This window comes from Psammomys obesus, unplaced genomic scaffold (genome assembly GCF_907164565.1).
Source record: "Psammomys obesus unplaced genomic scaffold, mPsaObe1.curated_primary_1811, whole genome shotgun sequence".
Classification (NCBI taxonomy): domain Eukaryota; kingdom Metazoa; phylum Chordata; class Mammalia; order Rodentia; family Muridae; genus Psammomys; species Psammomys obesus.
The window spans coordinates 1673228-1686993 of NW_026591872.1; the positions used below are offsets into that span (position 1 = coordinate 1673228).

A 13766-nucleotide genomic window follows, 5' to 3' on the forward strand; every position below is an offset into this window, starting at 1 on the left:
ACTTCCTGATCATCACTGCTTTTGTCAAACCCACCATTGAGTTGCCAGCAGAAAGAAGAGGACTCAGACTCTCTGGGAAACCCTATTGTTTGCATAGGTCCCAGCAGTGACTTAGATGTGACTATCTTCTTGGCAGAATTATGTCAAGGTGCACAGCTCTGCCCTTGCCTGATAGCTTCCCTCAGACAGCTTAGGGTCCACTGAGCCTTGCACTATCCAACCACACACTGCCAGGATAGTAGGCATTGGGCAACAAGGGCAAGGGTTTTTCTCTATCACAACTCAGGCATAAAATGAGACCAGATGATTTTGTCAAGACCCAGAGGGTTGTCCTCCAGGCCAGGGAAACTGATGTCTAGAAGGATCTTGCTGAGGCTGTAGTTCATTGTGTCCAGGACCAGGCTCTCTGTGAGTGAACAGTTGGCTGAGATGTTGGGAACCTGTGACTCTGGGGACTTTGGTTTGGAGGCCTCCAGATGTGGAGGAGAGAGCTGCTGAATGGGTCAGAGACAAAGAGGGTCCTGCTAAAGAGTTCTGTATTGAGGAGCTCTTGGGATGAGTCAGAGGGTAACACTTTTCAGAGGTGTGATATTCTTCTCCATTAGTCACTGAGAATCAGGCAGGGGACCAAAGGTGCTCTGGGGGGTTAGTACTGGGTTGAAATCTAACCCCACAACCTTGTCTGGGGGTGTGATCCTCCAAGACTCAGGGTCTCTGGAGAGCACACACTTGCTAGGAGTGGAGGAGAGGGGCAAGATCTCCTTGATGGGGGTCTTGAAAGGTCCTCCTTCCTCAGGAGGACAGCTGAGCCCGGGCACAGACTCAGAAGACTGCCAGGAATAGGGGTTCCATGGCTGGTCACAATGTGCTGGAGTTCTCTGAGAAGAGCAGTTCAGGCTTATCCAGACAAAGTTGCCAGAGGTGCTGTTTCTTCCAAAACCAGCTCATCTCCCTCTTCTCTCTCTGCTTAGTCACCAGCATTTCTGAAACATACCTGGTTGGGGACTTGAGCCCACAGTAGGACTTTTTGGGCTTTAGGGTAGGAGAGCAAGTGGAGTCTTCTCAGGAGTTGGATAGTTTCTCCTTCAGGGATGCACATGGAGAGAGCCACTTTTCCAAGGGTGGATTCTCCACTTTGAGAGGTCTCTCCTCCCCAGGCTGGATTTCTTTCTCCTTAATAGACTGAATTGGAAGCAGAAGCCACAGCCCTTCTCCAAGCAGGGGTTTCTCCTTCTCTAGTTCTGCAGCAGGAAATGGGGCTATCCCTTTGCTGCCTAGCAGCACCTTTGGCGCAATGTGGACTCACTTGTTATGATGGGTGAATTCTGAGCTCATAAGTGAAGCCACCAGAAGCAATGGCACCTTCAAAGAGGGCTGTAACCCCAGGGAGCGATTCCCTGGCAACTGGATGGGCACCAGGTATTATTTAACCCTAGGGAGCATTGGCTTCATCTTTCGATCGTCACCCATCTGGAGTGCAGTTTTGATGGTAACATTTCTCCAGATTGGGTCGTTTCTGCTGTGATTCCAAGTCCTTGGGCGATTGTAGAGTCCCTGGTTCCAGTGGCTGGTGGAGGCCTTACACACCTAATCCAATGTCAAGTAGTGATTGGCACTTGGGTGAATGGTCCAGAAAGAAACCTGGCTATTGGCAGATGTTTCCCGAACAAACATGTTGTGGAGAGAAAAGTTATGATGAATGGAGTTCTTCCAGCCTGGATTGGCCATATGCTTAAAATAAGGAAAGTGGTCCTCAATCCAATGTAGATATCTTTCAAGGCCATAAGCTTTTCTCAGTGCTATTGATGGAGAACTGAATTATGGCCATGTAAGAGTAGGGTAGCCTCTCAGACACAGAGTCTTGTCAAGATGTAGACGTTCCTGAGGGCTCTTGAACGTGATTCTGCTCCATGTGAAAATTCTCCTTCTCTTCCATCCCCTGCTTAATGCTTGCAGTAGCCCAGCCTGTCAGAACTCATCTTGCCAAGCCACTGAATATTGGTTTAGCTGCTGTCTAGCTTGCAGCCTGCTGCTTCACCGCCAGCACAGCTTTCCTGTCTTTGTCTTGAAAGGGCTCCAGGTGGCTTGGGAGTAGACACACCCTTAGATCCTGATTTTGGTCCCAGCATCTCAGTGATCAATTCTGTCCTCTTGGAATCATTGCTGGTTTGTACTTGAGGCTGAGGACCAGGAGGGTGCAATGAGGTTCCCCCAGAGCTAATGAACTTGTTTGGTCTATTGTTGCCATTCTCTTTCCTTGTGCAAATAAGTGCTGTGATGATGCTCTTGATGTCAGCATTGTTGAGGATGGCTATCACTTGTATGTTGGGTGTGATGGAGTGGTTAACCATCTTGATTCCAGCTGGAAACTTTCAAGAGCTGGACTCTGCCACCTCCTGGGAGACCTGAGCTTGAGCAGACTTCTGCTGGGCAGAAAATCTCTTTGCTTCTTTCTCTAATGCTTCACCTAGGGGATTTTGAGTAGGAAGAGCCAGCCTCCATCTTTTAAGAATCGGTGGCCACAAGGGGTTGATTCTCATCATGAAGCAGTGTTTTCACTCTCCATTATGAATCATATGCATTGACCCTCATGTACTGCAGCTGCTCCAAGTAGGGACCAACCAGGCCTGGGCGGCAAGTCTCTCCAAATGCTTTTTCATACTAATTTTGATTAATATTTTAATTACACAAAAGAGTGGGTTTCTTTATGACATTTTCATGCATTTATATGAAGTACTTAAATAGTGTCCATCTCTTCTATTAATGACATTTATACAATTTTTCTTACATTGATGTGATTAATTTCTATAGACAGCAAGCTGATCAGTATGTTCCTCTGATGGAAAGAAACTGATTCATGTCACTTCAAGAATAAAAACCTGAAACCCTAATATCTACAGAGTTTTTATAGACCTTGTCCTCATGTTGTCATTCTTTTCTTCCCTTTAAATGAAGGGATTCACTCTCTCCTGGCCCTTCTTGGAAATTGTTCATGCATTGAATAGGCAGATGGTGAGTTGAGCTTTCAGAGACAAAAATGGGCTAACACATACTTCAGCAGTATTGTTCTAGTTTGGTAGTATAGATGCCTGTTTGTGAACTGGTATGCAGCAAAATCTCATTACTTCCATCAAATCTTAATTTTTTTGATCCAGGGTTTCTCTGTGTAGCCTTGGCTATCCTGGCCTGACTTTGTAGACTAAGCTGGCCTCAAACTCAGAGAGATCTGCCTGCCTCTGTATCTCCAAGGTCTGGGATTACAGCTGAGCATCACCATGCCCAGGTCAAATCTTAATTTTTAACACTGCTTTCTATATTTTTATTGCTGTTCTTATAGAATTTTCTTTTTTTCTTCAGTTCCTGGGCTTTTTAAAGCGCTCCTTTACTTGCATCTGTTTATCTTCACTCATAAAACCAAACCATACAATAAGAGTTTGGTTATTTTAACCCATTTTGGTAATTTTTCACTATAAACTTGTATTTAACCACCTTTTTCCTACTAATGTTTGTATATATAATACATGATGCTTAACCTGGAACATTTTGAGTAGGGAGGGCCTATTCAAAAAGCATATATAACAGAATTGACAAAACAATCTCGCAAAAAAAATCAATCGTCTGGAGGTATCTCCATCCCTGATCTCAAGCTGTACTACAGAGCAATAGTAATAAAAACCACATGGTACAGGCATAGAAACAGAATTGTGGATCAATGGAATCAAATTGAAGACCCAGAAATAAACCCACACACCTATGGATATTTGATTTTTGACAAAGAAGCCAAAACTATTCAATGGAAAAAAGACAGCATCTTCAATAAATAGTGCTGGTCTAACTGGATGTCTACATGTAGAAAAATGCAAATAGATCTTTATTTATCACCTTGCACAAAACTGAAGTCCAAGTGGATCAAAGAGGTCAACATAAAACCAGACACACTAAATTGGTTAAAAGAAAAAGTGGGAAAGAGCCTAGAACTCATTGGCACAGGTGACAACTTCCTGAACAGAACACCTACAGCACAGGCTCTAAGATCAACAATCAATAAATGGGACCTCATGAAACTGAAAAGCTTCTGTAAAGCAAAGGACACTGTCCTGACAACAAAAAGACTGCCTACAGATTGGGAAAGGATACTCACCAACCCTATATCTGACAGAGAACTAATATCCAGTATATATAAAGAAGTAAAGAAGATAACAGCAAAAACTCAAGTAATCCAATTAAAAAATGGGGTACAGAGCCAAACAGAGAATTCTCTGTAGAGGAATATAGAATGGCAGAGAAACACTTAAAGAAATGCTCAACATTTTTAGTCATCAGGGAGATGAAAATCAAAACAACCCTGAAATTTCATCTTATACCCATCAGAATGGCTAAGGTAAAAAACTCAAGTGACAATAGATGAAGGAAAGTATGTACTGGGAACCCTCCTCCACTGCTGGTGGGAATGTAAACTTGAACAACCACTTTGGAAGTCAATCTGGCACTTTCTCAGACAATTAGAAATAGCACTTCCTCAAGATCCAGCTATACCACTCCTAGGTATGTTTACAAAATATGCTCAAGTACACAATAAGGACATTTGTTCAACCATGTTAGTAGCAGCTTTATTTGCAATAGCCAGAACCTGGAAACAACCCAGATGTCCCTCTGTTAAGGCATGGATACAGCAATTGTGGTACATTTTCACTATGGAACACTGCTCAGCAATTAAAAACAAGGAAATCATGAAATTTGCAGAAAAATGTTGGGGACTAGAAAAGATCATCCTGAGTGAGGTATCCCAGAAGCAGAAAGACACACACGGTATATACTCACTTATAAGTGGATACTAGATATATAATATAGGATAAACCTATAAAAATCTGTACACCTAAATAAGGTGAGCTAGAAGGAGGATCCTGGGTAATATCATCAATCCTCCCTCAGAAAGGCAAATGGATGAACATTGGAAGAATGACAAAACAGGAAACAGGACAAGAGCCTACCACAGAGGGCCTCTGAAACACTCTATCTAGCATTGTAACAAAGCAGATACTGAGATTCTTAAACAAACTTTGGTCAGAGTCCAGGGACTCTTAGGAAAGGACAGGCATATCTTAAGACCTGGTGAGGACAGCAGCTCCACAAGAATAACGACAGATCCAACATATCTCGGCACAGGGGTCTTTTCTGAGACTGATACTCCAAACAAGGATCATTTATGGATATAACCTAAAACCCCTGCTCAGATGTAGCCCATGGCAACTCAGTATCAAAGTGGGTGCTCTAGTAAGGGGAACATGTACTGTCTCTGACATGAACTAAGTGGTGGGCTCTTTGACCACCTCCCCTTGAGGGAGGGAGCATCCTTGCCAGGCCACAGAGGAGGACAGTGCAACCAGTTCTGATGAGAGAGGATAAGCTAGGGTCAGATGGAAGGGAAGGAGGACTTCCCCTATCTGTGGACTTGAGAGGAGCATAAGAGGAGATGATAGAGGGAGGGGAGGATTGGAAGGGGAAGAGGGCAAAGACTAGAGTTTGGATACATAGTGAATAAACTGTAATTAATATAAAAATAAATTTAATTAAAAAATTATGTATAATACATATAATAATATATACATATATAATTTTCCTCTTATATGTTTTTCTGAAGTCAGATGAGTTTTAGAAGGAGAATTTATAGAAGTGGTCCTCCCCTATTAGTGGACTTGGAAAGGGGCATGTAGAAGATGAGGGAGGAAGGGTGGGATTGGGAGGGAAGAAAGAAGGGGGCTACGGCTAGGATACAAAGTAAATAACCTGTGATTAATAGAAAAAATAAATAAATTTAAAAAAGAAGTTGACCCAAAGAATACACAAAATACCAGGGTGAGGCTCTAATTTATTCCAAAGTACTCAAATATTAGAAACAAGAAAACTTCTGTTAAATCATTATAGCCATAGGTAGTTATTTAATGTGTATCTTCTTTAAATCTTCCTGACTTGCTTAGATGAGGTAATATAAACTATTCTATGTGTAGATATTTTCAGTCTACATTTTTCTACATTGTCTTATCCTGCTAACATGTTTAAATAGCTTTGATTAAAAATAAAATCTACATTTGATACCACAATTTCAGAATACCAACAGTTTAACTCTCTAAGTACAGTTTAGTAAAACAATAACAACATAGCAAAAAATTGAAACTTGAAACAAGATGTCTTTTTTCTTTTCCATTTTTATTTTAAGTTTTATTAATCACACTTTATTCACTTTGTATTCCCCCTGTGGCCTCTCCCTCCTCCCCTCCCAATCCCACTCTCACTTTGCTTTCTCCACACATGCGCCACCCCAAGTCCACTGATAAGGCAGGTCTTCCTCTCATTCCTTCTATCAGGTCTCATCAGGAGTGGCTGCATTGTCTTCCTCTGTGGACTGGTAAGGCTGCTCCCCCCGCATGGGGAGGTGATCAAAGAGCAGGCCAATAAGTTCATGTCAGAGACAGTCCCTGTTCCCATTCCTATGGAACCCACTTGCACACTGAACTGCCATGGGTAATATTTGTGCAGGGGTTCTAGTTTATCTCCATCAATGGTCTTTGGTAGGAGAATCAATCTCAGAAAAGACCCCTGTGCCCAGATTTTTTGGCTCTGTTGCTCTCCTTGTGGAGTTCCTGTTCTCTCCAGGTCTTATTATTTCCTACTTCTTTTATGAAATTTCCTGCACTCTTCCCAAAGGTTGGCCATAACTCTCAGCTACAGAAACAAGATGTCTTACTTTGAATTCACCCATTCATATTAAAATCTGTATGAACTTGAGCATTTTCTCCATAGATTTGTATTTCAATTTCTCATTTGTAAAATCTGCTTGTCTTATAATGTCCTTGAAATCTTGAATGAGTAATTCCTTGTAAAGTGTGTGTCATGAAGTGGCTTTTCAAAACTATTGGACATTTATTTTTAATCCATCAGATATCAGAATATTTACACAGGAAATAAAAATAAGTATTCAGATATATATGAGTTAAAGTATGGAATACAAACGTATTTTCAAAAAATAAAATAGCTTTTAAAGTATGAGAAAATCATCTTTAACATTTAAATTTTATTGCATGTGTCAAATACTGGTAAAGACTGTTCTAAAAGAGAATGCTGATACATGTGGAAATTTTTTATATATTACATTGGGTAATAGCTCATTTGGTGAAATGGTTACCATGTAAGGATGGGGACCTAAGGTTGATCCCTATATTAAAAGCCCAATATGGAGGTATTCTTTTAATTCTAGTACTGAGAAGGTAAAGACAGTTAATCTTTGAAAGTCAGAGTCCAGCCAGCTTAGTCATATTGGAGAATCATAGTTCCTAGTGAGAACTAGTTCTTGTCCCTGGGAAGCTGGGGGAGGAATTGGATGCTTCCCCAAGACTGACCTCTAGAAGCACACACATCCAAATTAACAGTGCTTCCTCTCAAATAAAATATTAAAAAGTAGCCAATATACACCACAGAAGGAAAATACAGCTTGAAATCTATCAGAATGTTTAAGATTCACAAAGGATGTGAATGAAAATAAAATATCCCTCAGCAAATGAACTACAATTTCGCTGCTGAAAGGAATAAAGTACTTATAAATGCTACAAAGAACATTAAAAGCATTTTGCTATGTAAAAAGGTTACGTGTGGTATTATTTTATTTATATCAAGTAAGAATAGGCAAATCTATAAAGAGAAGGCAAGGAGCAAAATAAATGACTGTTAAAATTGAATATTTGTGGAAGGCAGAATTTGAGAGCCATGAACTACATGACTTGGCAGAAAACATGTGTAAGCAAAATAGTCAAGGTTCTATTGTCTTATTATTGAAAAATGTAAGAAGAAAAAAAATTAAAGCTCCCATTTCTAAATACAAAAAAAAGTAGAACTTATATTTTTGAAAATTTTCAACCCAGCCTTAACCACCCCAGCTCTGTCTCAAGAGGGGCCAAAACATAAGTTTGACTACTGTTTTAGAGGAAACACACATTTAACTTAATCAGCAGATTGGCATCTTCTACCCGTATTAGAAAAGATGCCCAGAGAAACCTCAGGATTCAGGCTAACTACAGATACTAGCAGACCTACCAATGCTCAATGGATCTGTGGGGTCAGATGACTACAAAGAGCTCTCAGAAGTTTAATACTGTGTGGAGTCATGAGAGCAGCCTTCACTCTAACCCCCTTAAAGTTCCAGATGAATAACAACAAAAAGTTTGACTGGAAATCTCAAACATATGAGTTTAAAATAGGAGAAGTGCTGCATGAGACCAGCAAAGGCAAAAGGCAAAGTTATCAGATACTTTAGGGGCCCAACTCATGCCCCAGTCTTTCTGGTAGCCTGGGATATGGTGTCAAAATATTCAATCTGTGTTGAAAGGTATTGAATTCACTTAAACAATGTTACTAATTTTTCTTTCATATTTCTCCCTTTTGGATTGCTGTTATCTTATTTATGTTTGGACCATAGTCCACTGTACTTCAGAAGCACATTCACTCTCATTGAAAGTGCCCAGCTGGAAGGATGAGTTATCATAAGCTGAATCATTCTTTGAGTCTCATCCATTTCTGATATAGATGATAACCAGGAAATTTTGGGCATAACATTGATGATGAGATAAATGATGAATTTTGAGAATTTATGAATAGAATGGCTGGGCTATATTTCTTCATGTAAGAACTTGTTATGCTTGTACATCAGGGATAGTCTTGTATCTTAACATTTCCTGATTATTTTACTTTAATAATTTTTAATTTACTTAAGAGGATCAAGGTAATGAATTTCTTTTTTTTCTTTTTTTAATTAATTGTATTTTATTCACTTTGTATCCCCCATAAGCCCCCCTCCCCTCCCGATTCTACCCACCCTCCCCCTTCTTCACGCATACCCCTCCCCAAGTCCAATAATAAGGGGAGTTACTCCTCCCCTTCCTTCTGATCTGGTCTATCAGATATCATCAGGAGTGGCTGCATTGTCATCTTCTGTGGCCTGGTAAGGCTGCTCCCCCCCTCAGGGGGAGGTGATCAAAGAGCAGGGAAATCAGATTATGTCAGAGGCAGTCCCTCTTCCCATTACTATGTAACCCACTAGGATACTAAACTGCCATGGGCTACATCTGTGCAGGGGTTCTAGGTTATCTCCATGCATGGTACTTGGTTGGAGTATGAGTCTCTGGGAAGACCACGTGTTCAAATTTTCTGGTTCTGTTGCTCTCCTTGTGGAGTTTCTGTCCTCTCCAGATCTTACCATTTCCCACTTCTTACATAAGATCATAAGATTCCATACACACTGCCCAACAGTTGGCCATAGTCTCAGTGTTTGCTTTGATAGTCTGCAGGGCAGACACTTTCAGATGCCCTTTGTGGCCGGTTTCAAGCTTGTTTCTGTTTTCTTCTTCTTCTAATGTCCTTCCTCTTTGCCTTTCAGGATGGGGATTGAGCATTTTAGTCAGAGTCCTCTCTTTTCATTAGTTTCTTTAGATATACAGATTTTAGTAGGTTTATCCGATATTACATGTATATATGAGTGAGTATATACCGTGTGTGTCTTTCTGATTCTGGGATAGCTCGCTCAGGATGATCCTTTCCAAGTCCCACCATTTACCTGCAAATTTCGTGATTTCCTTATTTTTCATTGCTGAGTAATATTCCATTGTGTAGATGTACCACAATTTCTGCATCCGATCTTCAGTTGAGGGGCAATTGAGCTCTTTCCAGCTTCTGGCTATTACAAATAAAGCTGCTCCAAACATGGTTGAGCAAATGTCCTCTTTGTGTACTTGAGCCTCTTTTGGATATATGCCTAGGAGTGGTATGGTTGATCTTGAAGAAGCGCAAATCCTAGTTGTCTGAGAAAGCACCAGATGGATTTTCAGAGTGGTAGTACAAGTTTACATTCCCACCAGCACTGGAGGAGAGTTCCCCTTTCTCTACAGCCTCTCCAGCATGTGCTGTCACTACAGTTTTTCAATGTGGCCATTCTGATGGGTGTAAGGTGAAATCTCAGGGTCATTTTGATTTGCATTTCCCTGATTGCTAATGACTGTGAGCATTTCTTTAAGTGTTTCTCTGCCATTCTGTATTTCTCTACAGAGAATTTTCTGTTTGACTCTGTTCCCCAGTTTTTAATTGGATTACTTGGTTTGCTGTTTTTCAGCTTCTTTAGTTCTTTATATATACTGGATATTAGCGCTCTGTCAGAAAAAGGGTTGGTGAAGATTCTTTCCCAATCTGTAGGCAGTCATTTTGTTTTGATGACAGGGTTCTTTGCATTACAGAAGCTTTTCAGTTTCATGAAGTCCCATTTATTGATTGTTACTCTTAGAGCCTGTGCTGTTGGTGTTCTGTTCAGGAAGTTGTCTCCTGTACCAATGAGTTCTAAGGTCTTCTCCACTTTTTCTTCTAACCGATTTAATATGAGGTCTTTGATTCACTTGGACTTTAGTTTTGTGCAGGGTGATAAATATGGATCTATTTGCATTTTTCTACATGTAGACATCCAGTTAGACCAGCACAATTTGTTGAAGATGCTATCTTTTTTCCATTGTATGTTTTGACATCTTTGTCAAAGATCAGCTGTCCATAAGTGTGTGGGTTTATTTCTGGATCTTCTGTTCGATTCCATTGATCCAGCATTTTGTTTCTATGCCAGTGCCATGCAGTTTTTATTATTATTGCTCTATAGTACAGCTTAAGATCAGGGATGGAGATACCTCCAGAAGATCATTTATTGTAGAGGATTGTTTCAGCAATTCTGTGTTTCTTGTCATTCCATATAAAGTTGAGAATTTTTCTTTCCAGGCCTGTAAAGAATTCTGTTGGCAGTTTGGTGGGAATTGCATTGAATCTGTAGATCGCTTTTGGTGAGATGGCCATTTTTACTATGGTAATCCTGCCAAGCCATGAGCATGGGAGATCTTTCCATATTCTGATATCTTTTTCTAATTCTTTCTTCACAATCTTGAAATTTTTTTCATACAAGTCTTTGACTTGCTTGGTTAGGGTTACAAAGAGGTACTTTATGTCATTTGTGGCTATTGTAAAGGGTGTTGTTTCCCTAATTTCTTTCTCAGCCCTTTTGTCTTTTGTATACAGGGGGGGCTATTGATTTTTTTTTTTGAGTTAATTTTGTATCTGGCCACTTTGCTAGGAGTTCCCTGGGAGAATTTTTTGGGGTCATTCATGTATATTATCTTATCATCTGCAAATAGTGATAATTTGACTTCTTCCTTTCCAATTTGTATCCCCTTGAGCTCCTTCAACTGTCTTATTGCTCTACCAAGGACTTCCAGAACTATGTTGAAGAGATATGGAGAGAGTGGGCAGGCTTGCCTTGTCCCTGATTTCATTGGGATTTCGTTAAGTTTCTCTCCATTTGGGTTCATGTTAGCTATCAGCTTCCTGTATATTTCCTTTACTATGTTTAGATATGTGCCTTGTATCCCTGGTCTCTCCAAGACTTTAAACATGAATGGATATTGGATTTTGTCAAATGCTTTTTCAGCATCTAAAGAGATTATCATGTGTTTTTTTTTTTTCTTTCTGTTTGTTAATATGGTGGATCACATTGATGGATTTCCGTATATTGAACCATCCCTGGGATGAAGCCTACTTAGTCATAGTGGATGATATCTTTGATGTGATCTTGTATTCGGTTTGCACATATTTTGTTGGGCATATTTGCATCAACGTTCATAAGGGAGATTGGCCTGAAATTCTCTTTCTTTGTTGGGTCTTTGTGAGGTTTAAGTACCAAGGTGACTATGGCTTCATAGGATGAGTTTGGTAATGTTCCTTCTGTTTCTATTTTGTGGAATAGTTTGAAGAGAATTGTTGTTAGCTCTTCTTTGAAGTTCTGGTAGAATTCTGCACTGAAATCATCTGGTCCTGGGCTTTTTTTGGATGGGAGACTTTCGATGACTGCTTCTGTTTCCTTGGGTGATATAGGACTATTTAATTGATTTACCTGGTCCTGATTCAACTTTGGTAAGTCAAATTGATCAAGAAAATTGTCTATTTCATTTAGATTTTCAAATTTTGTGGCATATAGACATTTGAAGTAAGGCCTAATGATTGTTTGGATTTCCTCAGTGTCTGTAGTTATGTCCCCCTTCTGATTTCTGATTTTGGTGATTTGGATGGTGTCTCTCTGCCTTTTAGTTAGATTGGCTAAGGATTTGCCTATCTTGTTGATTTTCTCAAAGAACCAGCTCTTTGTTTCATTCATTCTTTGAATTGTTTCATTTGTTTCTAATTGATTTATTTCAGCCCTGAGTTTGATTATTTCCAGCAGTCTACTCCTTTTTGGTGTGTCTGCTTCTTTTTTTTTCTAGGGTTTTCAGGTGAGCCATTAAGCTGCTTGAATCAGCTGTCTCAAATTTCTTCTTGAAGGCACTTAGTGCTATGAAGTTTCCTCTTAGGACTGCTTTCATTGTGTCCCACAAGTTTGGGTATGTTGTGCCTTCATTTTCATTGAATTCTAGGAAGACTTTAATTTCTTTCTTTATTTCTTCCCTCACCCAGCTGTCATTTTGTAGCTATTTGTTCAATTTCCATGTGTGTGTAGGCTTTTTGCTATTTCTGTTGTTGTTGAGGTCCAGCTTTATTCCATGGTTATCAGACAGGATACAAGGTATTATTTCAATCTTCTTGTATCTGTTGAGGCTCACTTTGTGACCCACTATATGGTCTATTTTGGAGAAGGTTTCATTAGGTGCTGAGAAGAAGGTAAATTCTTTTGTGTTTCGGTGTAAGATTCTGTAAATGTCTGTTAGGTCCATTTGATCCATTACCTGTGTTACAGACATTGTTTCTTTGTTTAATTTCTGTTTTGTTGAACTGTCTTTTGTTGAAGTAGGGTGTTGAAGTCTCCCACTCTTAATATGTGGGGATCTATGTGTGGTTTAAGTTTTATGTATGTTTCTTTTACAAATGTGCATGCCCTTGTGTTTGGGGCATATATGGTCAGGATTGTGATGTCTTCCTCGTGGAATTTTTCCTTGATGAGAATGAAATGTCCTTCCCAATCTCATTTTATTAATTTTGGTTGAAAATCTATTTTATCAGATATTAGAATTGCTACTCCTGCTTGCTTCTTGGGCCCATTCGCTTGGAAAGCTGTCTTCCAACCCTTTTTCCTCAGGTAATGTCTATCTTTGTGACTTAGGTGTTTTCTTGTATGCAACAGATTGCTGGGTCTTGTTTATGCATCCATTCTGTTAGTCCGTGTCTTTTTATTGGAGAATTGAATCCACTGATGTTGAGAGATATTAATGGCAAGTGGTTGTTAGATCCTTTGATTTTAATGTTGGCTGTGTTCATAAGTTTGTGTGCTTGGTTACTTTTTGATTTACTGTAGTGAGGTTAGTTATTTCCTATGTTTCCTTGAAAGTAGCTAGTTTTCTTGGGTTGTATTTTCCCTTCCAGTGTCTTCTGTAACACTGGATTTGTGTGTAGGTATTGTTTAAATTTGTTTCTGTCATTGAATATCTTGTTTTTTCCTTCTATGAGGATTGAGAATTTTGCTGGGTATAGTAGCCTGGGCTGACATCTGTGTTCTCTTGGGTCTGCATGATATCTGTCCAGGCCCTTCTGTTTCTCAGAGTCTCTTTTGAAAAGTCAGGTGTGATTCTAATGGGTTTGCCATTATATGTTACTTAGCCTTTTTCCCTTGCAGCTTTTAGTATTTTTTCTTTGTTCTGCATCCTGACTGTTTTGATTATTATGTGGCAGGAGGATTTTATTTTCTGGTCTAATTTACTGGGTGT

At 39.7% G+C, this 13766-nt stretch overlaps 1 pseudogene; it reads right to left on the reverse strand.

The window, feature by feature from the left end:
• Positions 1–275: 275 nt before the first annotated feature.
• LOC129680540 (forkhead box protein M1-like) lies at positions 276–2540 on the reverse strand (annotated as a pseudogene).
• Between the last annotated feature and the right edge of the window lie 11226 nt (positions 2541–13766).